Source organism: Sinohyriopsis cumingii, chromosome 6, assembly GCF_028554795.1.
Source record: "Sinohyriopsis cumingii isolate HCF-2022 chromosome 6, ASM2855479v2, whole genome shotgun sequence".
NCBI classification, from domain to species: Eukaryota; Metazoa; Mollusca; class Bivalvia; order Unionida; family Unionidae; genus Sinohyriopsis; species Sinohyriopsis cumingii.
In genome coordinates this window covers 140797110-140824384 of record NC_142966.1, presented here as the reverse complement: position 1 = coordinate 140824384, position 27275 = coordinate 140797110, and the positions used below count along the sequence as shown (strand labels likewise).

Sequence of the window (27275 nt, the reverse complement as noted above, 5' to 3'; positions counted from 1 at the left end):
GTAAAGTGTGCAGAAAAAGAATTCAATTTGTTCATTAACATGACATGAGAGGTTACTGATAGAAATACTTCAAGTTGTTCAACGTGCACTCTAAATCATTCTTACATTATAACAACAGCCACTTATGAAACAGAACAGGTTTATTTAATATTTATTCCTAATTATAACAAGGTCGTGGGTTCTAACCCCGGCCGAGTCATATCAAAAACTTACAAAAATGATACTAATAGCTGCCTCGCTAGGCGATCAGCTATAAGAGGTTAGTGTTAGGACTGGTCGGCCTGGTGTCAGGATAATGTGACTGGGTGGGACATCATGATACATGTCTGCGGCATGATGCCCCAGTGCTAGACATCACTATAAAATGCGACACTGTACTGCAGACATCGTAGCGATATGACTGAATTTTTTAAAAACCTACGTTAAAAATCCTAATCACATACACACACACACACCTAATTATAACATACAAGGCAACGCTTAAGAGACGTAGGGCAGTTTCAATCATTTGTGTACTGACAAAACGAGTGTCCTGACCACACACTTCTCCGTGTAGTGCAGGTAAAGACGAGAACAGCATCAACTTTACTAGACTACTGTGTTATTTGAATTAACATACCCACGCCATCTGTAACATGCGTAACAACACCTCGTGATGTTACACATGACGTCATAACATCGTGCAAAAGAAAAAGCCAGACATCCGAATATACATTAATGTCATTTCACTAAACTATTCTGCTATTTTGTCCCCAAAGATTAGTATTTTTCTCATGTGACAAATATAATCTTACATGTAAGCTCATTTTAAATGCAGTTTATAGATCAAGTTGATAACACTGGACAACAAATTTTTACAAAAGTCATGTTACTGAAATAAAATTAGTCAATTCTTATCAATTTTTATGTGCTGAACACGAATATGACAGTCAAATTGCAAAATTGGCTCTAGTTTTTTTTGTAATCTGCAAGAAATTAATGTTTACATAACGAAATGCATTCCAATAGTAAAAGGTCAACTGTAATAGCCTACCTATAAAAAATCAAGTCATTGACTACATCTTAGATTTCTTCGCCTGTCTCTTGTACAGCTGTTCGGGAGCATCTCTGAGGAGTGTCCAGCAGTAGTCAGCCAGCATTGTAGTGGACCATTTTCCCTGGTATCTTTGTTCCATTGTTGCGATATCTTGATGAAAACGTTCGCCGTGTTCATCACTAACAATACCACAGTTGCTAGGAAAGAAATCCAAATGGGAATGAAGGAAGTGAATCTTTAGAGACATATTGCAGCCAAGTTTCTTATACTTCATCAACATGTCTTCTACTAGTTCCTTATAGTTTTCTGCCCTAACATTTCCGAGGAAGTTTGTAGAAACTAGGCGAAAAGCATTCCATGCTTGTTTCGCGTCACCTTGCAGCAAGTTGTTGAACCGGTCATCTTTGAAAAGCTCTCGAATCTGAGGACCCACAAAAACTCCCTCTTTAATCTTTGCTTCGCTGAGTCGAGGGAATTTTTCATGCAGGTATCGGAATGCTGGCAAAGTCCGGTCAATGGCTTTCACGAAGTTCTTCATCAAACCTAGTTTGATGTGAAGGGGTGGTAGCAAGATTTTCTGAGCCTCAACCAGAGCTGGGTGTTGGATATTCTTCTCTCCAATGGCTACATTCTGCCTGTGAGTCCATTCCTTCCTCATGTAGTGCATTTCCCTTGCTCGGCTATCCCACTCGCATAAGAAACACATGTATTTTGTATATCCTTGCTGCAGTCCCATTAAAAGGGCAACTACCTTCAAATCACCACAGAGGTGCCAGCTGTACTTGTTATACTCAATGGAATTCAGTAGCTGCCTTAAGTTATCGTATGTCTCTTTCATGTGGACAGCATACGCTACTGGAATAGATGGAAGAATGTTTCCATTGTGCAAAAGCACAGCCTTGAGACTCAGTTTCGAAGAGTCCACAAATAGTCTCCATTCTTGTGGGTCATGAGTGATTTTTAAAGCATTCATGAGGCCCTCAATATCGGAACAGAATATCAGATTACTTTCCTTTCTGAAGAAAGGCTCCAATTGCTGGTGGCGCTTTCGATATGCAGTAATTGTGACATCTTCTTCTAGAAGATTCCATTGTTGGAGTCTTGATCCTAGCAATTCTGCCTTGTTCTTTGATAAGTCCAAATCACGAATCAGGTCATTTAGTTCTTCCTGTGTTATTCTGTGTGGGGTTGATGATGCACCACAGTGAAAATCTGGATCACTGCATGCTGATGGACCAGGAGAAGAACAGGTCGACTCACCTTTGTCTTCGTCAGATGAATCAAGAGAATATTCTGCTGGAGGTTCTGGAATAGGAAGTCCCTCACCATGTGGAACTGGTCTCAATGCAGACGGAATGTTTGGGTAGACTATTCTCGACTTCTTTCGCTTCGTTATTCCGCCGGAAAGAGGAGGAACCAAGCAGAAGTAACAGTCATTTAGGTGGTTGCTTGGCTCTCTCCACACCATTGGGACTGCAAATGGCATTGATTACCTTTTGCAATTCAACCACTGTGAAAGCTGTGTTGTACATGTAGCACAGCATATATGCGGAGCCCAAGGCTTGTCTTGGTCACCAACCTTGCATCCGAAGTAAAGATGATATGCCTTCTTCACTTGAGAATTGATACTTTTCTTCTGGTTGGCAAATGTCACTTCCCCACAAATATAGCAAAAATTGTCCGCGGTATTAACACACTTTCGAGGCATTACTGTTCTTTATTGTACGTAAATGGATAAAATAATAAGTTTTATGTAACAGTAGCTTGAACTGTCTCGCACAACGTCTAAAATATTTTAAATGCTGAACCTATCTGATTGGGCTTTATATAGTACACTGCTTACGTCAGCTTCAGCAGCCGCCTGGCATTAGTATAATAGGCCTACACATGTATAGTACACTGCTGACGTCAACTTACTTCAGCAGCCGCATGGCATTAGTATTGCATTGCATCAGAAAATGATGCAATCAACTGTGGATGATGTGAGCATGATGGTATTATGCAATGTTACATCATTATTCCGGATGTTGCTGCAGTCCTACTGGAGAAATTTACACAGTGAAACATAGAAAATGAGGTATATGAATATCTTCAAAACGAGAGCCAATACAAATTTTTCACGGTTATATTCGTGTTCGGCACACCAAAATACTACAGATTAGGGCCTTTTCAAGTCAGTAATGATTTCACTGTTGACCAGTGTAATTCGCAATCTTTTACTGCCCAGTCTCCTGCATGACGTCATGGAAAACACGAGCGGTTTACTCCATTGTAAAGGAAGTGACGTTGCGTGGAAATATTAATATTGCAAGCATATTTAAAGTCTGTAAATTTGTATTGGTCAATTATTTTCCCTTCCTGTTTTCAAATTTGCATTCTCTACTGATGTCGTCTACGGAGAAAATCGTGGAAACCAATTCTGTATCCGGACAACTGCATAAACCTTTGCGAAAACGAAGTATAAACACATGTACACAAGTGATTGAAGCTGCGGTCTATGAAAAAATGGTCATAGATAATTCAGAAAGATAGTTTCCAGCTGGACAATCAATGTAAAGATCTTCGAATCGCTCGAGCCGTTCTCAGTTTTAATACACGGTGTTCTGACTTGTTATTCGAGGATTATTCAACATATAAAAAATACGCTTTGACTTTGCCACACAATATGGTGCGATGAACTTTTAACTAAAGGCTGATAAATTAATATTTAGTTTGTGAAAGAACATTTTTTGTTATTGAAAGGTGCATTTCATCTATCCATTTGAGTATATTACTGGGAATTACATTTTTATCGGTTAATATATATGAAATTATTGTAAACTTTTCTTGCATTATCGATTACTTTTTTTTAAAAATTTTTCGGTTAGTAAAACATTTGTTTTGCTTTCCATGTGCCGGCTAGGATGTATACTAGACTTGATACGTCCCACTGTATACTAGACTTCATAGATCCCACTGTATACCAGACTTGATACGTCCCACTGCATACTAGACTTGATACGTCCCACTATATATTAGACTTCATAGATCCCACTGTATACTAGACTTCATATATCCCACTGTATACTAAACTTCATATATCCCACTGTATACTAGACTTGATACGTCCCACTGTATACTAGACTTGATACGTCCCACTGTATACTAGACTTCATATATCCCACTGTACACTAGACTTCATATATCCCACTGTATGCTAGACTTCATATATCCCACTGTATACTAGACTTCATATATCCCACTGTATACTAGGCTTGATACGTCCCACTGTATACTAGACTTCATATATCCCACTGTATACTAGACTTCATATATCCCACTGTATACTAGACTTGATACGTCCCACTGTATACTAGACTTCATATATCCCAGTGTATACTAGACTTCATATATCCCACTGTATACTAGACTAAATATATCCCACTGTATACTAGGCTTGATACGTCCCACTGTATACTAGACTTCATATATCCCACTGTATACTAGACTAAATATATCCCACTGTATACTAGACTTCATACGTCCCACTGTATACTAGACTTCATTTATCCCACTGTATACTAGACTTGATACGTCCCACTGTATACTAGACTTCATATATCCCAGTGTATACTAGACTTCATATATCCCACTGTATACTAGACTTCATATATTCCACTGTATACTAGACTTCATATATCCCACTGTATACTAGACTTCTTATATCCCACTGTATACTAGACTTCATATATCCCATTGTATACTAGACTTAATATATCCCATTGTATACTAGACTGCATATATCCCACTGTATACTAGGCTTGATACGTCCCACTGGATACTAGACTTCATATATCCCACTGTATACTAGACTTCATATATTCCACCGTATACTAGACTTCTTATATCCCACTGTATACTAGACTTCATATATCCCACTGTATACTAGACTTCTTAAATCCAACTGTATACTAGACTTCATATATCCCACTGTATACTAGACTTCATATATCCCACTGTATACCAGACTTGATACGTCCCACTGTATACTAGACTTCATATATCCCAGTGTATACTAGACTTTATATATCCCACTGTATAATAGACTTCATATATCCCACTGTATACTAGGCTTGATACGTCCCACTGTATAATAGACTTCATATATCCCACTGTATACTAGACTTGATACGTCCCACTGTATACTAGACTTCATATATCCCAGTGTATACTAGATTTCATATATCCCAGTGTATACTAGACTTCATATATCCCACTGTATACTAGGCTTGATACGTCCCACTGTATACTAGACTTCATATATCCCACTGTATACTAGACTTCATATATCCCACTGTATACTAGACTTGATATGACCCACTGTATACTACACGTGATACATCCCACTCTGTACTAGACTTGATACGTCCCATTGTATAATAGACTTGATGCGACACGGTGCACTGCGTCTTACGATGCACTTAATGGAGTGAACCGTCTGACCGAGGATGCCCACATTCAGAAGGTTTTCGATGTTTAATTTTTTTTTACTTAAGTTGATATAAAAGTTTAACCGTTTAGTTTAAGTATTTTAACTTTTTCTGCCTTTATCTTTGTTTTATATTCTCTATGGGGATGCCAAACATTCTGGGATCTCTATTGCCAGGATTGTGTCTCAACGTTGTAATTACACACACACACACACACACACACACACACACACACACACACAAATACGCACGTACACACATACATGCATATATACAAAGAAACACACATACATACAAGTGATATTTCAAACGTTTGATACTGATACGCTGTACAACTAACTTCATTATTGGTGAATAGTATGTCAGTACATCCCCTCCAAGTAGGCTCATCTACGAACATGCTCAGCCTGATTATCTAAGTGTTAGATGCCACGTTTGGTATATTGTTCATAAAATGGAAAATTGCACATGCAACTACATGGTGGCTTTCAAAATGCCTGCACCTCAGCCAGGTTTTGATAAAGGAATTCAGCCAAAATCACTTGGTGCGAAATCAGGACCGTATGAAGGATGTAGTCAAGTTTCGACGTCTGTCACCACTGCGTGTTGCAATCTAATTAAAATCATATCTCCGCTGTTATACATGAAGATCTAACATCGACCGCTCAGGGGTCATGTTCAGGTAACCTATGATATTAGCATAATCGCCAATTTCATCAACCAATCAGACAAAGTCATTCATATCTTCGCGTTTGGAGAAAGAGCACTGTGAATGAAGAGCATCAGTTTGTACCGAACGATTTGATTCACTTTCACTACGATTCAGATTTCACTGGAACATGACCCGTAAGCGGTCGTCGTCAGATCTTCATGTAGGACAGCGGATATCTGATTTTAATCAAATTGCGGCGGATTTGTGAGCCATGAAGCATATCAATACTTTGGGTAACGGCATTGTAGTTTTCCGCAACATTTGGCTACACTTTGGCGGCATACAAATGTGTAGTGACGCAGACAGGACATGTACCTGGACCCCAGGTCTTTTGCATAAAAAAGAATGCGTATAAAACTATGTTGACATTCCGACTACATCGAGCGGTTTGTGGTCTCTGTTCGTTTTGTCCGGTCCAAACTTTATTGTTTTCTCTTGAGTCGGGTTAGTAAAATAAGTCCATGTTACATCACACGTGACAGTCTCATTCAAACGTCTCTGGTCATTCTTCTCGTATTTGATGATTAGTTGTTTGGCGATTTCAACCCAGCCTGCTTTTGATCAGCCGTCAACAAATACATCACCCATCTTGCCCAATCCCTTATGAGCTTAAAATTATTTTTCGTTACATTAAAAACAGCTGACGAATTATTGCCCGTCATAATATAAATATTTTCTACTGTGTATCAAGCATTGTCGTCCATAGTCCCTTTGATAGCAGCCATCTCATCAATCGCAGACAATGATCTTCCATTACGTGGGTGATCTTCCACGACTTCAAGAAACCACTTGAAAATGGTAGAATATAAAAGAAAATAGCATCCGCAAATTTTATCCAGCTTCGCCTTGATATCAGTCAGAGATTACACGTAGAGTGCTGTGATTCTTATGTATACGTTTTCTCAATAATGGAGTTGTTCTCCGACATTTTTACGTCACTGTCATTTACGTATGCTACTACACACGCATATATCTGCAGGTATCTAGCGTGCTGCAGGTGTCTAGCGCGCTGAATGTGCAGCTGCAGTAATTCAGTTGAACGTTATTTCGTCAATCGATCGACATTAAATGTTTTGATGAGTTCAAATAAGCAAAAAGATTAGACCAAAGTATTCAGAACGTTTCAAATACCTCTTGTACCTACATACAAACATTGTACGCATATATTATGTATTACTGGTTAAACTTTATTAGATTATCGTCTGTTATTACATCATTGGTAATTATCAAATTATTGGTTAAAATACGGTAATCTCTTAAAAATTCCCAGCCAGAAGCAGTTGTGGATACATTGCTCTGTGGTTTATTATCAAATTTCTTCAACCAGCAGACGCAATTTTCATTGATGCACAGCGATGTAATAATACCAACGAAGGGGAGGTTTTTTTCTCACTTTGTTCAAAGACAATTTTACTGATAATAACATATTTTACATTTTATAACTTTGATCTATCGCTCTGTGCGATGAACCTTTGGCGTATCGCGGTGTTTTTGTGTTGTCTACGGCTTTGAATTAATTCTATGGCGGTAAAACGAGAGAGAACGGAAGAAAGGGATTATCCAGTCGCACTCGTCGTGTTCTATGACTTTTTACTGACTTAACTCCTATCTTGGACTAATAACATAGTATGCATCGTATGACCTCGTTTGGAGAAAAGAAACGTAAGTTGAGGAATTGGGACTCATCTCCTGTATATATTTCTTCAAATTAATATTAACTTAAGTTTCAAATCCACAAGAGGACTCGGAAAGGCGAATCAGTAGGTACACATGTGGAAAGATTCTCCATAATTTTAAGCTCGACGGAGATTATATTTTTCTTTTGGCCGTAGCCGCATTGATGAATCAAAATATGTTACAGTAGTTGCTTTGTGTGTGTGTCTGTGTGTTTTTTTTTTTCTTCTTCTTCTTCTCTATTTACATTGGATAATCCCCACCTCAGGACAGCTGCAATTGTTTAGTCTTACCAGAGTACGATTCGTGTCAAACTAAGGAATCCAAATTAAAAGAATTAAATGTTTCGGAAAGTACATATTCGTTATGTATCCCATGATTATCAGTCCTTTCAACATTCTGTCTTTTGAATTACTTTACACCAACTCGTCTTTGTAAATTTGAGTTCCATTCGCCTTGAAATACGGTGTATCATCGTTCTGTAATTATAATCTAGTGATTGAAAACATGTAACATTTTTTCCATTCATTTTACACCATAGTCTTACATCTTGTTTAGTGAACTAGTTCTTACAGACATGTCCCATTCTGTACAGTTCAGATTTTTTTCCCCTTTTGTATACTTCGAAACATAATGTCTATAAAGAACATAAAAAAGCCTCGTTCTGAAAAAGCTGTGAACGGGCGTTTTCATCCAATCACGTTTTAAGTATAAACCACTTATGTATGTAATTAAGTAGACTTGTGTTTAGTTTCATGCTTTGAATCCATATTTCTCCAACTTGCTTTTTTATTTTGTTATTTTGTTTCTTTACACATAATTGTGTTTGATCTGTCAAAGCATTCGCTGACAAGTGAGTCACCCTTGCTCTGTCTGTAAATAACTATCAACGAATATCTTTGGAAAAGGGGCACATGTTTAATACCCATTATGCACTGCGCCAAAGATAAGCTACTAGCCAATAGAGATTCAGAAATTGGACTAAATACCGGCCTATGATATAGGATTGCCAATGTTGACTGGGATCAGCCTTTTGTTCAATTCTCTTTAGCACCGATGTGAACAACAATAGATTCAGTCCGTGCCTAAACGTAAGCTAAAAAGACCATGTACTCAAACGTAAGCTTACAGTAAGTATAAACAATTACGTAGACTGAAAATGAACAAAAGTTGTGAGATTAAGCTCGAGCAAAGCTTGATTACGCCTTCTCGAGGGCCAACATGCTAGAGGGCTGATTTGAAAATCACAACGAGGGTAAGATGTATGTAAACGTGTGACTTATCTCGATGAAGTCATGAATACTTGAGACACTGATGATTTGTATATTTAAGAATTGAACTTCATATGTTATGGGATTCTTGGAGTCCTGAAGAAATCGATTACACTCTATTAGGCCATGGCCATTCATGCATAACGTGTAGTCGATTTTCACGCTTTATTATAAGGATGATCGTGATCATTCAATCCTTATAAATCCAGTCCTTTCTGGCATAAAATCAGCGGATTTCATCAACAAGGCATTTGAATTCAGGTAGCTAGTAATTTTTCAGTCATTTCGCTACGATGTCTGCATTGTGTCAGTTTATAGTGATGTCTAGCACTTGAGCATCTTGCGCAGACAAGTTGCATGATGTCCCACCCAGTCACATTATCCTGACACCAGGCCGACAAGTCCTAACACTAACATCCTAATGCTGAGCGCCAAGCGAGGAAGCTGTTAGTACCATTCTTGCAAGTCTTTGGTATGACTCGGCCGGGGATCGAACTCACGACCTCCCGCATCCACTAGGCCATCGGAGCGGTTTAAGAACAGCGATTCTCACTAAATCCAGACACCTATAATGAATGCTAATCATGTTAAGTATATCTTGTCCGATCAAAATCATTGTGACCCTAATCAACTCCTGTATTGTGATTTCGTTCTTAATACAGTTCCACGTCGATGATAAATGAAGTTTGGTCCACAAAATTGGCTAGCGAGGATGGCGCTCGGTTTTCTGGCGTCAAGCGAAGAGGCTAACGCAAGAAAACATCGTGCTACCTAAAACAAAATGTTTTGTCGATGGCATCCACTGATTTGACCACAGAAAAGGGAAAACTTGTAATTACTAGGATTAAAATATGCTGGTTCGAGATATTTCGAAGTGTAAACGTGACCTAGTTAACACAAAGCCAAGTGCCTGACTGGGACAAAACTTTGAATCTGCCCATAGGTCAGGTGGCCCAACATCATGGCGGTCCTCCCCTTTTGATGATACCTAAATACCCGCGGCCCGTCTGCTGTTAGACAGGTTGCTAGATGGGCCAGTCTGACACTGGTGATTAGATAAACATTATACTTAAATAAAATATCCAACTATGATCATTCGATCCCATCAGTGGTGTTACATTAGGGGTTTGAGATTTTGATTTCTCACCCATGCGGCAGAGAAATCTACTTATTTTGCTAACCTTACTTTTCCTGTCTCAGTCTAGTCATCTCAGACCAGCCGTTTCAGTCAAGGTGTCCACGCGCTGAGAACTACTTTTGAAAAAAGAAACTCTTGTTGTCTTCTGTTGTGCCTGACGTAGTTGTACTAAAATCAAACAACAACAACAACATCAACACATATATAACAAAAACATAGTAACTAAAGTTAAAGCCATTTTTGAAAACACACCATACAAAAACATTTCGAGAGAGACAAAGATAAACGCATATGATGTCGAGCTTTTTGGTTTTATGCTTGTTCGTTCCACACAGCATGGTCAATTTTATCCTATATGCAGGCCTAGCTCAGTACATTTTTAAATCAGCGTCATTAAATGTAGCTAAAGCTAACTAACTAGTTTTAAATACTTCGTGTGAAACAAATTATACAATGTTAGCTACATTTAATGACGCTGACATGAAAATGTCTGTGCTACAGATATGATAAAATTCTCAGTGCTGTGTGAAATGAACAATATAACAGAAAACACTGATCCATGCATATAGACTATAGACCTATACACTTCATAGCCTCCCAACTCTCTTAACAACTACGGAAAACTTAGCAACAGCCAGAAAAGTGTTATATAAAACATGCTTTTTTCTAATTTTGTTAAGCATCTCCATTGTGCCCCGGTTGAATAAAAAATATACCTACACTATTTAATGACAAATAATACACTTACCAGCCAGAAGGAATTATTTATCCGTCAGCACATTAATCAATAAGCAAATTTCACTGTAGCACTTGCCATATTTCCAGGACAGAAAAATAAATGTTCAAAGAATCCGTGAACTTGAAAGCTTAGCACATGGTTATCCGCTATAGTCCGTTTTTGGAGGGTCTATTATACACGGGGGTAATTTTACAATCAATATTAAGGACAACACAAGTATGTCACACACAGTTTCACCTCCTCCAAAGAAATGAATAGTTATATACGATAGTGACACAGATCTCTAATTACCCATGAATAATCTAAAGAAAGATGTTACTCTTCGTTACAGCTTATACTAAGTATAACTACAGTAGAGCTGAGTAGCCAATATCGTTTTATTATTTACAATATAACTTTTCAAAGTTGGAACTGATGAAAATAAAAGTTTCTTGTAATAAATATTAATTATTTATTGTCAGTTTCATATAACATCCATATATTAAATGTGATAATACCTCATTATTATGCGACGCTTTATGTTGTTATTTTTCTTTGCTCACGCGTATAAACTATGTACTTCGGACGCAACAGTCACACCACAGCCCTCATTAACATAGTTATATTCATGCGCCGCATGTAAACATTGTACGTGAACACTAGTGCAGAATTCTTTTTACTTTAAAGGAAAATATTGGGTGAGAAAAATAATCTACGTTGGGAATTGGACCGAGACAAGGAAATCCCAGTCGCGGGTTTATATTATATGTCTCCCCACTCTGGCAAGCCTCGTGGGCAGACAGATAATATAAACCCTTGACCGAGATTTCCTTGACATAGATTCTATATAGCTGCGACAAGCCAACTCCTTCTATTCCCCATGACTTTATTACTTTTACCCCGATCGTCACACGTGAGTGGATGCGTTATGTGATAATAAACAATAACGAATAATCACGCCAACAACAAATCAACAACAAACCACATAAATACACTTGCCACGAATTTAAGCTCAGCTGGTGTGGTTTTATTAGTTTATTAAGGTCATACTTAAAACATTTTACAACATAAAAATGTAATCAGCTTGACAGTATGACCAAGAAAAAGACAACAATTATTATCTTTATTAATTTCTCATAGTAAAAATTTCACAGCTTATTAGTAGGAAAAAGTGTCCGACTGCACTGACATCGTAGACGATGTTTGCTTGATTTTCACTGCTTGTTACTCAATTGCTTTTGTTCACTAACGCCTCGGTTTCATTACCTGTCCTCAATTTCGTCGTTGATTTGCATTTCCATCAACACGGTCTCGAACGGATTATCTTTAATGATTACTGATTACATTTTGCTAATCGTATTGTGACTGATTTGTGCAGCTGCGAAAAGCTATGAATAGAAGAAATGTATTCGTGAATAGAAATTATTTTACCAGTCCCACAGGTTGCTATTGATATAGTCTCGGCAATACTTTTGGTTGGCGTGTCCACGATTGGTGCTGTGGTCATAATTCCAGGAATACTCAGGCCTACAATGGTCGCGGAGGCGAGTCCATAAATAGAATCAGCATCCATGCATAAACGTTTGTATTTCTCTAGTAAGACAGTCTTTCTAGTGATTTCACCTCGCACTTTTAGTTCCGCTTCGATAATATTCTCACGTATGTAACATTCAAGGTCTGTCATAGTTCTTCTATTGATTATGTGATCGCGTAGTATAATTATATAATGGCTCGAAAGGCTGACACTGATCACATGCAACAAGCACACGCGCTTTTAACAAATTATTATTTTATACTGGTACAACTACCATACAATTATAGAAAATATCTGCCTGAAAATATTTAAGTCTTTAGCAATTTTGCCATCTGGGGGCATAACATTAAGATTATACAGAAAAAGTCAATTGCACCATAGAATGGTGTTTGAAACGATTGTTAGTAGTCTTTGTCCAAAACTGTTACCCGAACAAGTACGTCCTTGGAGTATTACAGTCGATGTTGTTCTCTTCTTGGTTAAGTCATTTTCGGTCTAACATGATAAACGACGAATGCAGTCTGGGTAGATTTGTCGGTGAATTCCACTTCAACACTGTAGAAACAATATATGACTGCTTTCATACCTGGTGATACAGTCACGCTTGAGAGTTTTCACGTGTTAATGCTATAACTTCAAGCTGACCTCGAGTTGGTATTGGTACACCAGGACCGCTCTGGTAGCCAAAGTGGTTTATGCGTCCGCCTCTGATGCAGGATGTCAGGGCTTCGAACCCCGACCGAATCATACCATACATTTATAACAATAGTACAAGCTGCTGCCACGCGTGGCGCTCAGCATTAAGTGGATAGTTTTACAACTGGTTCTCCGTATGTCAGGATAAGGTGACTTGGTGGGACATGATGCTACATGTCTGCAACTTCATGCTCCTGTACTACACATCAACATAAACTGCCACTCTGCAGACATCACAGCGATATGACTGAGATTGTTAAAGCTACGTTAAAAATCTAAATCACACACACACACATACACAGACACACACACGAGGATACATAAGGTTGGTTGCAACTGTTGATTTCTGTTTGGCTCTTATCAAGATTATATTGCAGTGTATACGAGGGTTTGTTAACCACACTCTGGCGCAGATATTCATCGACAAGTGGAACAAAATCACAATGTTTATTATCGCAACTTCCTCACCGCGGTTAGAATTCATCACTTATATGTAATGATAAATCTAATCTTAAACACAGACGCTAGAGACAGTCCAGTTCCTACATGGATAGATGTAGAATGCTTCAGTCGTTGACAACTATTTATACTGATGTAATATATGTGAAAGATTCTACAAGTTCTTCGGGATTATTATGTATTATTATTCGTGGACCAGACTGGTTATTTGTCAATAATGTTGCCCATTGTAACCGGATACGATCAATAAATGTGACCCGGACTTGCGTGCAGTTAAGATGCGAAGTTTAGGCTTATAAAAAAAACAAAAAAAACATTCACATTAGCAAAAAGAATTCGACCATTCGATATTATATTATCATTTTTTTCCTCATGGTGGCAACGGTATCCCAGTAATTTGTTCGTCCTCGTATTGCTTTGTTGCATCATCACCATCATCAAGATAGTCTTTGATAAGGGCAATCCACACGCCATTGTCTTTAACCCCCCCCCCCGATTTTGTTAATTTAGACGATTTAAGCTTTCCACTCTCATCTCGGAAAACCACGAGCTCGCCTGGGTCAACGTCAGTTACAACCAGTCTGGTAAATTCAGCCAAAGCCGATTTGGTAGCCAACCTGCTCAGATCCACATGATCGCGGCATTTGGACTGCACTTCGTCCTAAAGATGAAGAGATATATTGTTTACTAATAAATGTTGTTTCTAAATGACAATGCAAATTCAATAATCATTTGTCGCGTTGGTGTTTGTTTCAAGCAAGTGCATATAACTCTTTAACAGCACGGTGTCCACAAATGAACTCATCAGCCGAGTTTGTAACAGCGGTGTTGAATAAATTAGCGGTTGTCGTCCAGCCAGTTAAATAATCAAAAGCTTATCGCTGGTACAATCCCGTACGAGCCAAGCGTTGTCATGTTTTCAACCCAATGAATTTCAGGAAATGCTGTGGAATCCAGGTTGACGATGCCTATATCGTAGCTCCAGGTACGTCGCACATAAAAATACATCGTATATGCTTGACCGATTTGGTCATCGTTAGTAAATCAAACTTAATAAATGGACGCTAAGAAGCTTCTCTTTTGTCAACGAGGAAACCCTGACCAAAGGTCAGTTGGTCAGTTGGTATTGTTTCGGGTAGTCGAAGACCTTTGCCTGAATATAATCTTCGAATCGTCTCGGTAATCAAATGCTTTTTTTATTTTTTTTGACGAGATGCTATGCTCATTCCAAAGCCACTGATGATGCTGTTTCTATAGCTGCTAATTCAGTCGGTTTGGAAACCGTAGGAGACGCAGCTGATGACAAAGCTGGAAATGTTGCGAGGAATACCATCGTATACAAGTGTTCCCTAGATTTCTAAAAAGGGCTCACCTGGGAGAAAATATTGAGACGTGTTTTTAATCCTATCTTTTGTTGATCATGATCTCTTTCCGGGTACGAATAATACTGAAAATATTGGACACTGTGATCTACTAACAAAGGAACGTTCACGTCAAGCGCGGAACTGGATGCGTCAATAAATGGTATCATTGTTGATACATTATCAGTTTCGCTTCTTACCTTCAGGTTTATGCCACATTCGTAATCAGCTTCCCATTGCCGCATTTGCATTAATTGAATCAGCCTGATGTTGTTGAGCCGCCTCATTGATGGTTTTACAAACCTTCCCACGGTACTTGAGTCCATAATCGTCGTAGTCGATCTCGAATCGATTGAACCGCTTAAAATCCCTGATCTTTCAAATGACTCCCAGCTCAGGTCCAGCATTTGCCCGTCCTGGTCCACAAGAGTAAACTGAAGCTATTTCAGCTGAGGATTGTAGCATGAAATATATATGGATCCAAACAAAATCTAACCATGCGGTGTAATACTTATGGAAATACCACTTCCTGCATTATAACTGCCACTGATTTGTCACATGTTTTATTAAACTGTATGTGGCGCAATAATATATCCCATGAAACGTGTATCCTCAGAAATCTCTTCTGGCCAACCGAGAACTGTTCTAAGCGACGACTGTTTCATATCAACCTTGTACTGTGGAGACTCAATCATTATAGTAGAGGTGAGTGTTGGATCATGTACTCGTATGTAGATCTTGGAAACTTTACGGGTCACTAATGAAATTCTTCATCGGATTTCATCATTGATTGTTACATTAATATAAGTGCCATTGGGAAGTTCAACAGTATCCCAGGTTGCGCGATCATTCGCTGAAAACACGAACATAAAACATAAACGCGAAGACCAGCAAACGGTTGTGATCCAATATTTGTCCAACCGTAATAAACACACAACGATCTATGTGCAATTTTCTTATGTGTGACCGTTCCCGCGGTGATTGAGGTATGAAAAGTCATATAAAAGTTTAGCTCGTGGACGAAGTTATAATCATTGAAGAAACGCTCGAGTTGTATTTGCAATGACACGCTACATTGTAGCATTGATTCATGTAAAACGAGAAGGCCTTTAGTACTCGTCATCAGTGTTGTAAAAATCATCATTATCATCATCAATATCTTCAACAAGTTCTTGCATCAATGCGAGAAACGTTCCCTGGTCCTTGATGTCATTGGTGGGCATCCGCTGCGAGATGGAAGAGGCCAAGACCGTTTCCTATAGGTAGTTGTTGGGATCAGAGTGGACATTTGTATTTTTGTATGTATTCTTACCACAATCACTTGCCTTGTTCGGGGTCTCGATCATAAATTCATTGTATCTGTTTCTAAGGTGAGTCTACTTCGCACCGGCGGCTTTTGTTTCCCAATAAACTCCTTAAATACCAGTTTAGGCATTTCAACATCGATGTTTGCATCATACACCATCGGTGGTATTTGAAAAGGTGTTCGTTCCAATACAGGGGTCTTAAAACAGCTGCACGCATTGGATTTTTAAGCATTCATTGGCAAACCTCTTTAAAAATTGAGACATTGTTTCGATCATTGATAATCACGTAGATGGATCGGTTGTTGAAAAATTCAAAATTGCCCCCGACCCTTTTGTCGAGTACCTGAGTACATTTTGCCTCCACACGAACTCCCTCGCGTATTTCCTCGATGTTTGTTTATTTAATACATCAATATATTTTATTTCCAATGAATAAACTTGCTTGTTCAAGTTCACTGACAATTCGCTTTCTCAAATGTTTCGTCGTCCTACTGAACACAGCATTGTTGATAAATTTAAAGAAATCTTTCTCATACTCATTCGTAGCCGTTGTACACAGATCTGTATTCATCTGTGTATGTGGAGTCATCCACGTACTTTAGTGAAACCTAAGGACCTGGTGGACTCGCAGCGCATGCGTAATTGCTCAAGGATATTACTGCATGTTTCTCACATGTACTACGTAATTGCTCATAGTTCTCATGTTCAGAATAAGCTTGGTGTATTATGTTATTGTTGTTGTTGTGTAGAGTTTAACGCCATTTGTCAGTACACGATAGGCTATACATGGCGACCAGTTTTAATGGTGGAGGAAGAACCCGGAAAAAACCCGGAAAGAACCATCGACCCACGAGAAGCTACTGGCAAGCTTTCTCACATGCCCACATTAGCCCAATCCGAGACTCGAACTCACGCAGACAGAGGTGAGATGGCAGTGATCCGTAACGGAGAGCGCTTTAGACCACTCGGCCACTCGGGGCCCCTGGTTTATTATGTATACAGACGTTGTAACCCCTCGATGATTTGGCATGAATGATTTGGGTACAGTCATTGCTTCTAGTGCTAGTGGGTCATCGTTGTGAAAGTGCTGAATATTTTCTAATACTCCAAGTCATCTTTATAAAAGTACCCGATGTCTCTGTTACGATCGTATCCTAATATTTGTTTTTGTATATTTGTGTTGTTTTAAGGGTACATGATTCGATTATGTATGACAGTGGGGTCATACCCATTTATGTTTTTTGGTTGTTGTCATGCGCGTAACGGTGATTCGACATGGAAATACTGCCACAAATACCACATTCAATAAATAGATGCTGATCTGTGTTTTCGAGTAATTCCAGTTTTACTCTTTTTTATAGCAGCGCATCCCATGCCATATCTGGTGATGAAAAGTAGTGCGCAGGATCGAGATAGTACACACACATGGCAGTACTACGAAATGTCTCGAAGGCTCTCACAAGCAACAACACATCTGCACGCAAATTCATTCATGAAATTCACCAAAGGTTTGACAACAAAACGCGGACCACATATTGTTTGCATGTGCATAGTCTTTGTTGGAAATACCTTAGCAATACAATGATCAATATAATACCTCGATCGGTGGTAAGTAAGTTTCAGCAAACTTGTTCCAATCGGGTATGCCCTTGTAAGGATGGATTTCTTTGCGTGTGAATAAACCAAAATTATCGTCCAGTGATTTTAAATCGATCATTGCCATGAAAAACTCCACTTCCCACTGATTAGTTTTTCACGAGTTTATCCCGGCTAGAATTGTGAAACTGCAGCAAGTCAATAAACTGCAGTTGCCCGAGCCTAAACAGCATGTATTTTTCCATTGCGTTATTATGTTTGGAGTGACGGCTATTGGTGCGTTTAGCACGGTTACTACTGCTTGTATTATTAAATGATCATCCTGCACATACATGTTATGAAGCACAACGGGAATTCCTGTTTTGTATGGATAAATTCATAACTGTTAATGCATTTTGCGCGGCTCCTCTTCACGCATCATTGATGTGACAGAAATAATGAAATTTAGTATTAGTGGAACTGAAAAAGTTATTGCAGATCCAGCAATGAGTGGCCTTACGAACTCACGATTGGCATCCTTTGTCATAATCATGTCTGCGGGCTTAAAGAGACGTTGTTTGACCCATTTGGCGGTAACGTTCAGTAATTTAGGAAACATCTCAAATAAGTCCTGACCACGATACAATACTGGTGACTCAGTTACTCCATCATATCTGACTACAGTATAACAAAACCCGCATGAAACTTGTTCAGCAACTTGAATTGTCCTTGACTGCACGTCGTTGGTTGTGTCAGGAAGCGGAACATAAAATCAGTTTAAAGTAAATACTATACGGAACTTTTATGTTTCGTTGCATCACTGTGAATTTCAGATCATTTTCTCCGGGTTCTTTCATGAGTGTACGCTGCTCTTTCGCGTTCATTCCACGGCTGCAAAACGCATGGTCGTCATGAAAATGTTGTGTGGTAAATAAATGTAGGCAACTTCTGTATGGAAACATTTTACCATGGTATTAACTCTGTCGTTAAACAACTGGGAAAGATTCTTTATCCACACGTATTGATACCTCGACTTTGAATTATTCGTTTCGCTTAGCAACAGCTGATCAGTCTGGGTGAAGTTTAATTTTATACACGTGACGATAGTGCAAGCGCATAAAAGCCATTGTTCCAAGCGAACACATTAACATCGATACTACGGTTCAGTTCTTCAATTTTTGGGTGGAATGTACCCCTAGTTATCTGCACAGAAAAGTTTATGCTACCAAAATTGAATTCAATGTTTGCAGCATATTTGCTATACCAGGATCAGAAACCGCAATCGTTTCAACCCTGGCTATTTTTTTAATTGACTTCTGTATCTTTTTGGTTGACCTTGCTGGGTGTTTCTACAGTCATATCGCCTTATGTTTCTACAATTATAGGTTCAGCGAATCTTTGACACCTCGTGCACGATATTAGTAGCGAAGAGATCCGCATGGGCGGCAAAGCTGATTAAGAGAGTTTACTCTGATACCACATTCAAGGAATAGTCGAGCATCTAGACCAACACGTGACTAAAACAGATGCGATTTACATTATTCATAATGACATGTTGTGCCGCACAGTTGCGTCCTAATGCCATTGAACTTCTTTTACATATGTAAAAGGTTCATTCTTTACTTAAATTTCATTTGATTGATTCCCTCGTCTTTTTCTTGGTATCTGCTTGATATACTGTGGTATGTAAGTAAACGCTTCACAATCCCGAGGCCAGTACTCAAATTGACGGCCATAAATTGTGAAATACATTTTTCATCTATGAAGTTGAGTTTTAATCTCACACCAGGCTCTGCTAAGTAAATGGGCTCATCTTCTCTATTCTGACCAAATGTTTAAAGTCCCAACTCAGAAGGAATTTCCATGAAAAGTAGGCCAAAGTACCTCTAATCCATGATACAAATGTACAGCAACTAATATTCCATTCTTTTTGTGTTGATATCCAGTAGTCTCAAACATATTGTGCTAGTAATGCATGCTGCTGATTATTTGCTTCGAAATATCTTTAGTAAAGTATCACATAAAGCCAACTGTCTTGCTTCTGCGTCGTCGTAGATTTGTGTTCTATTTCTTCTCACAGTGAGTGTGGATGCCAGTGTTGTATTATAATTCTAAGAGCATTTCTGAATTAATTCATCCGTAATGATCTTCATTGCTACTGGATGCATTTTATTCAATAATTACATCATCGCCATTATTATCATTCACTGCTCTATTCATCAACAGTGAGAGGTCTTATCTTGTCAAAATCATCGACTTAATTTTTCCTGCACAATATCGAATTTTACTGACTTTTCACGTTTTTTCACATTGTTGCTGTTCTAAGATAATTTCTAATCCAATTAGTCAGCAAGTTCCAGAAAGGTATTAGAATAATCATACAACTTTCTTTGAGTATTTGTGTCAAACGCGTATGATGTATTTAAACGAAACAGAGATTTAATCTTTTCTGAAACGATATAAATTGTTCATAGCTCTGGAAATATAATCTCAGAAATGTGTAGATTAATAAATTCTTCAAAATAACATATTCATCAATCTTTGAATTTTTCGACAGTTATATCATATACCGCTGTGACGGTACAATATTCCAACAAACCACTGCCACAGTCAACATACACAGGGAAAATATTATCAGTTGAATATTTTTAAACATTATTTTATGCTCATTTTTTTCGTTAACTTTACATTGTCAGAACTGTGCAGTATTTTTCCATACGGAACGGCTCCATATTGCACGGTACGTGTGTATATACATAGTATCATGTATTAGGAACTACTTTGATTGGAAACAAACAATGTACGCTCATGTTGCAGAGGCTTTAGCTTTTGGTTTATTAGATTTCCTTGTGAATGAACTAAAAAAGTTACGTGTCCATTTGAAAGTAGAGATGATAAAGTTGAAGATGTGGATAAGTTCACTGAGTCACAAAAGAAACTTTCAAGCAAGCAAACAAAAAAATGAACTTAGTGTTCACAAAACACTGTATTGAGAATATCATTCTGATCATGTTAACAGTTATTTCGTAGAAATATTAATACCTTTTCGCAAATAGAATTGTTCCGACTATGACCAGTGCTGTCTAATGTCTGTACAAATAGCCTTAAATAGCATATTGAGGCCATAGGCTGTCACATTTCTATCAGAAATGAACCAGTCAATCAAGACACTAAATTCGAGAAAAAATGTAACTGAAGGTTTTGGTAGAAAGCTAAAAACCTCAGAACCACTAATCCAAGATGACGAAGAAGTCTTATTTCCTGCTTGTTAAATGGACTGCCACACAGCAACTGCTTTGCAGTTTTGCCCGTTAACTTTTTTGATACAGTGTTTTGGATTTAGGCGATAGAAGCCATACAGGTCATATACAAAGCTGGGGTCCTTCCATCAAAGAGTATGTGACAAAAAATAAACATATATCGTCTTTAGCTGGTAAAAAGAATAGCAATTAATATACTTACATGTTCGCATCTTGACCTTCCTCAAAATGTGCTTTCTGAGGGGATTCTATAATCCAAAATTACATGATCCATGTCATGGATATAAAAACTTGATACACACTGCGAAACTGTACGGTAATGTTGACCACATTTCCAACAGAAATCGTATTCTCCTTACTGCACTCAAAACGAAATGAATGTGATATTCCAGAAAGTAATTTTGATAATTTCAATTAAAATAATTCATATTTTTCCATTAAATCAATTACAGAGCAGAAAAATTGATCAAGACCATTCTCTTCATTGCTCAGATCACATATACATCGTACGAAATTGACCTAATACATCCTGTCCATCACAAGCAAACAAAGCAGAAATAAATTGAATCGATAGAAAATAAAAATCAGTCCATTCCAGACCAACTGGAAAACTTGTTTCAATGCGAATTCATTCAAACTATGATCTTAAGTTTCAATTTTAAGTACGAGAATTACTTTTTAAACTTATGTCGAGCGCGCGACCATGTTCAGAAGTCGCTGGATGGTTTGTATGTGCCCAAACCAGTCCTTGTGCTTTCTGGAGAACAGCACAAATGTCGGCCTTACGATCAACACACAGAAGACTGGGGTGGGGGGCGGGGGTAACGGGAGTGTATTGGAAGGGTAGCATCTCTGGTGGGGGAACAGTCGTGCCGTCCTTTGGGGTAGTTCTCCCACCTTTAATCCAAACAGGCACCCGGCTCTCACATGTGGCTCCAAGAAGCTATAACAGGCGCAGGAGCCACACCCTGGTAAACCTCTTCGACTGGCGGGCTAAACAAGGTAAGGGTAGCAAACGGGTTTTAAACCTTCGGTAAGTCAGGGCTTGCCAACCCAAGCATGTGAAGACTGGATTCCGTAGACAGCGCGGGAGAAACCAATAGCTAGTTCAACGGGCAGAAAGGCGATTCTCAGCAATGCGATGTGGAGCGCAAAGAACAGGACGAGGCATGTAGGTAGTCCTGGTCATCCACTACATCCGATTCCATCTCCAGCCGTCTTGACCTTGTTTTGCCTCTGGATCCAGATGGTCTTGGATGAAATAATGAAGTCGACGACGCGCAATTCTTCCTCACCTTAAACCAAGTCAACGCGGAAGTCACTTGTTTATCCTTCCCCCCAAAGTCCTGTGACCATGGTTGAGCGACCATGGGGCAGGTGTGCGTACAATGGCAGCCGTAGCTTCAAATCTGCACACACGTGGCTCAGGCTATATGGTCGTTTTTCACTGACACGGAGCAGCAGTGGAGTTCGGCAGCCCCCTGAATGACTGAGCAGCCCTTTTCAGGATTCGCGCTGCACACCTACATATCACGAGGAAGGGGCTAGAAAATATGCCCTAAAATTGCCTGCTCCATCCCTCCCTAGCCAGCTAACTCGGGTTGGAGGGGACCCTGCATCAGCGATGGAAACACAACAAAGACAGACGTGATGCTGAGAGACCTCAGAGGAGAACTGCCCCGATTTTCAGGGAGCTAGCCAGATATACCATTGATATTGCAGCCTTGAGTCAAATCCGCCTGCAGGAGAGGGCAAACTTTGTGAAAGGGGCGCTGGCTACACAATCTTTTGTTGCGGAAAAGAAAGCGAGGAGCGACGTGAGGCTGGAGTTGGTTTTGCAGCGAAGACAGATTTTGTTTACAAGCTAGCTGGACTTCCAAAGGGTGTGAATGACAGGCTTATACCATGCAACTCCCACTGTCGAATGGAAGAAAGCATGTCACGATCAACAGTGCTTACGCTCCAACCATGGCCAATCCAGATGAACAAAGAACAAATTTTATGAAGAACTCAACTCTATCATAACCTCTGTTCCCAAATTTGACAAGTTCATCATCCTTGGTGACCTCAGTGCAGGAGTCGGCTCTGACAACATCTCCTGGGAAGGGGTCATTGGAAAGTATGGTGTCAGCCGCTGACACAGCAATGGTCTTCTATTGCTTCAGACCGGAGCAGAGTATGAACTGCTCATCACCAACACAGTCTTCCGCCTCCCTACCCGTAATGTGACAACATGGATGCGTCCCCGATCTAAGGACTGGCATCGCATTGACTGATTGATAGTCAGAAAGAGGGATAGGGAGGATGTACGGTTGACCAAGTCCATGTGTGGTGCAGAATATTGGACTGACCACCGCTTTGTAGTCTCCAAGCTAAACATCAGTATCCAACCTAAATGACACCCGCAAGGCAAGAAGATTCCAAAACGGCTTAACATCGCCAAGCTAAAAACTCGAACTCCAAATTGACTTTTGTCTAGAGAACCATCTTCAGTCCACTCGTCTGAACACCCAGAATGTGGAGGAAGCCTGGGCGACCCTTAGGGTGCTGGTCTACAACACCGCAACGGAGATTTTAAGGCCTTCCCCAAGAAAGCACAGGGACTGGTTTGACAAGAATTGCGGAGACATCAAGCAGTTCTTGGATGAAAAACATCGCCGCCACAAAGCATACATAAATGCTCCAATGTCCATTTCAAAGAGAGATGCCTTCAATGACATCCGCAGGACTGATCAACAGAAACTTCGGCAGATGCAGCACTCCTGGCTGAGTAACAAAGCTGATGAGATCCAAAACCACGCTGTCAAGCATGGTATTCTTATGTTACGTATTTAGTCTCGAATAAACAGTAACTCAAGAAAGAGTGAAAACAACAAGCTTTGGAAAATATAAAAAATAATTTATTTCCCTGGAAAAATACTTAAAGAATTAAAAAATATGAGAACTTACGGTTTCCAGAATCGAATCCTAAAATAATACAAGAATAATCCACGAATAAAATTTTTGAAGTCCTAATATTGAAATGTTCTAATGATTCAAAGTTCGAGTCCCAACGAAGAATCCAAGATGGAAGGCGATGACATATGGTGTAGCCTGTACTGTGTTGACGTCTACAGTTCCTTGTACAAACATAAAAATTTATCCTCCAGTCTTAGAAATCCAAACAGAATTTTCAATAAGTGTCCTTGTTCAAGAATTCTGTATGAATACAATATTTCCAGAGAAACTAATTAATCTTTTAGAGTCCAAATAATTTGGAAAAAAATTAACTAATAACTCAAAAACTCAAAAGTTCATTTCTTTTCACAACAGAAGAAAACAACTTGACATCACGTGTTTGAAAACCCTGGACTCTCCTCTCTCTCTCTCTCTCTCTCTAAATATCGCTATTAGTACTAAGTACTTTGCAATTTCGGAAATGCCTAATTGCGAAATATATTGCGAAATAGAGGATGACGTGATCATGTTTACATGTAAAAGTCACATAGCTCCTGTATGTCCTTGATAAGAACCAATACTTTTACTCCTAGAAAGAGTTGTTTACTTGATCCTCATTCAAGGCCATGAACTAAGCCAAAAATAGAAACAAGTGTTTCTATTGTTTGGTATCTAAGGAAAACATCAGATCAAACTAAATTTTCTGGAAATTATCAAATTCCTAGTAAACGAAATTACATTACATTGACATGTAAAGAAAAGAAAAAGACTTAAAACCCCGCAAACAATGAAATCAAATCAAACACAACTTAAATCAAGTATAAATTAACTCAAATATATGTAACAGTATGAAGAGGTTTTATGGTGCGCTGAATGAAGTCTATGGCCCATCACCCTCAGGATTATCACCTCTCCTCAGTGCGGATGGTAACGCAACGATCACAAACAAGAGAAGATCCTCGTAAGGTGGGTTGAACACTTCAACTTTGTCCTGAACCGCCCAACATCAATCAGTGATGAAGCCATCGGCTGCCCCAAGAGCCAGTCAATGAATCACTGGATGACCCACCAACCATGCTATAGACCCAGAAAGCAATACGTCTGCTCTCTAGTGGCAAGGCTCCTGGCTCAGACTCAATCTCAGCAGAGACATACAAGGAAGGCGGTGCAGCTCTAACTGGAAAACTGCATCAGTTGTTTCATCTAATGTGGCAAAAAGAGACGATCCCACAGGAATTCAACGATGCTACTATTTTACGCCTGTATAAACACAAAGGAAATATTCAGGCCTGTGACAACGACCGATGTATCTCTTTGCTCTTCATCGCAGGCAAGGTACTCGCCAGGATTCTCCTCGACCATCTCACATCACAGCTTGACCATGGACTCCTACCAGAAAGCCAGTGTGGATTTCGAAAGGAGCGTGGAACCGTCGACATGTTGTTCGCTGCTAGGCAGTTGCAAGAGAAAAGCCAAGAGTAGAATACTGACCTTTTCTCAACCTAAGTCGACCTGCCCATGGCCTTCGACACTGTTAGCAGAGAGGGCCTGTGGAACATCATAGCCAAGTACGGATGCCCAAGGAAAGTTGTCACCATGGTGCAGCAATTCCACGATGGTAAGAGAGCTAGAGTCCGGAACAATGGTGAGACATCTAATCCCGTTCTTGTCTCAAATGGAGTGAAGCATGGCCGTGTACTGGCACCATCACTGTTTAGTCTCATGTTCTCAGCCATGCTCACTGCTGCCTTTAGAGATGGTGACGTGGGAATAATCATCAGATACCGAATTGATGGCAAACTGCTCAACCTCAGGAGGCTTCAAGCAAAACCTAAGGTCACAACATACATCATCAGAGACTTTCTGTTTGCTGATGACTGCGCCCTGAACGCTGGCTCTGAAGCTTACATGCGAAGCAACGTCGACAAGTTCTCTAATGCTTGCACAAATTTTGGCCTTGCGGTCAACACAAAGAAGACTGAAATAATGTATTAGCCAGCCCCAGGAAAAATGTATGCTGAGCCAAAAATCACAGTCAACAAATACAAACTGAACGCAGTAAACAGGTTCACCTATCGTGACAGCACTCTGCCCCAGAATGTTGTAATAGATGACGAAGTTCATGCCAGGATTGCAAAGGCCAGCGCAGCATTCGGCAGACTAGGCGCCAAGGTCTGGAACAGAAGAGGCATTAGTCTTCAGACTACGTTAAAAGTGTAAAGAGAGATAATACTCCCTGCGAAACCCGGACAGTGTACCAGCGCCATGCAAGGAAGTTGAACCACTTCCATACTACCTGCCTCAGAAGACTCCTAAACATCAAGTGACAAGACATGATCCAGGATACTGAGGTCTTTGCCCAAGCAAACTTTCCCAGTATCTACACTATCGTGATGTAGTCACAGTTGCGATGGGCATGCCATGTAGCTCGCATGCCAGACTGCCGGCTTCCAACAAAAACTCTTTTATAGCGAGCTTGAACAAGGAAAACGCAACAAAGGGGGCCAGAGGAAACGATGCAAGGACACCCTGAAGACGTCATTGAAGAAATTTGGTATTAGCTACGACACGTGGGAGCGGACTGCCCAGGACAGGGTTGTGTGGCGCTCTTCCATCACTAAAGGTGCTGAATCTTGCGAGGCCAACATGACGGCCGCAGAAGAACAACAGAGGCAGGCCAGTCAATCCATAGCCAGTATCCACACGATCAGCGTTGCTACCATCCCATGTCCACAATGTCACAATGCCACAGAACATTCAGGGCACGCATCGGCCTCATCGGCCACGTACGCACCCACAAACAATTTGTTCCCGATAAAACACTGGATGACTAAAGTGGTCTTCATCTACTTGATGGACGAACTACATTTGCGCATTAATATTGTTACTGTGTATTGATGTATCTATGGTTGTATATTTATTCTGGAATACAGCATAAATTCAATTACTTCGTTTCTTTTAGTGTGCTATTTTTATTATTACGCCTTAGGTGCAAAAACAAAATAAAATGAGTATATAATGAAAATGTTACTTCATTTGTATGGGCAAATTTAAACTCGTTTTTTCGGAGTAATACTAATAAAACTCGTTCATATTTTCCCATAAAAATGCAATATCGTATAAATATA

General features: G+C 39.5%; 1 protein-coding gene across 2 annotated transcripts in view; it reads left to right on the top strand.

Annotated features, from left to right (window-relative positions):
• Nucleotides 1-27275, top strand: part of LOC149798130 (uncharacterized) — a 114667-nt gene that overhangs the window by 54319 nt on the left and 33073 nt on the right. The gene's annotated exons all lie outside the window — the stretch shown is intronic.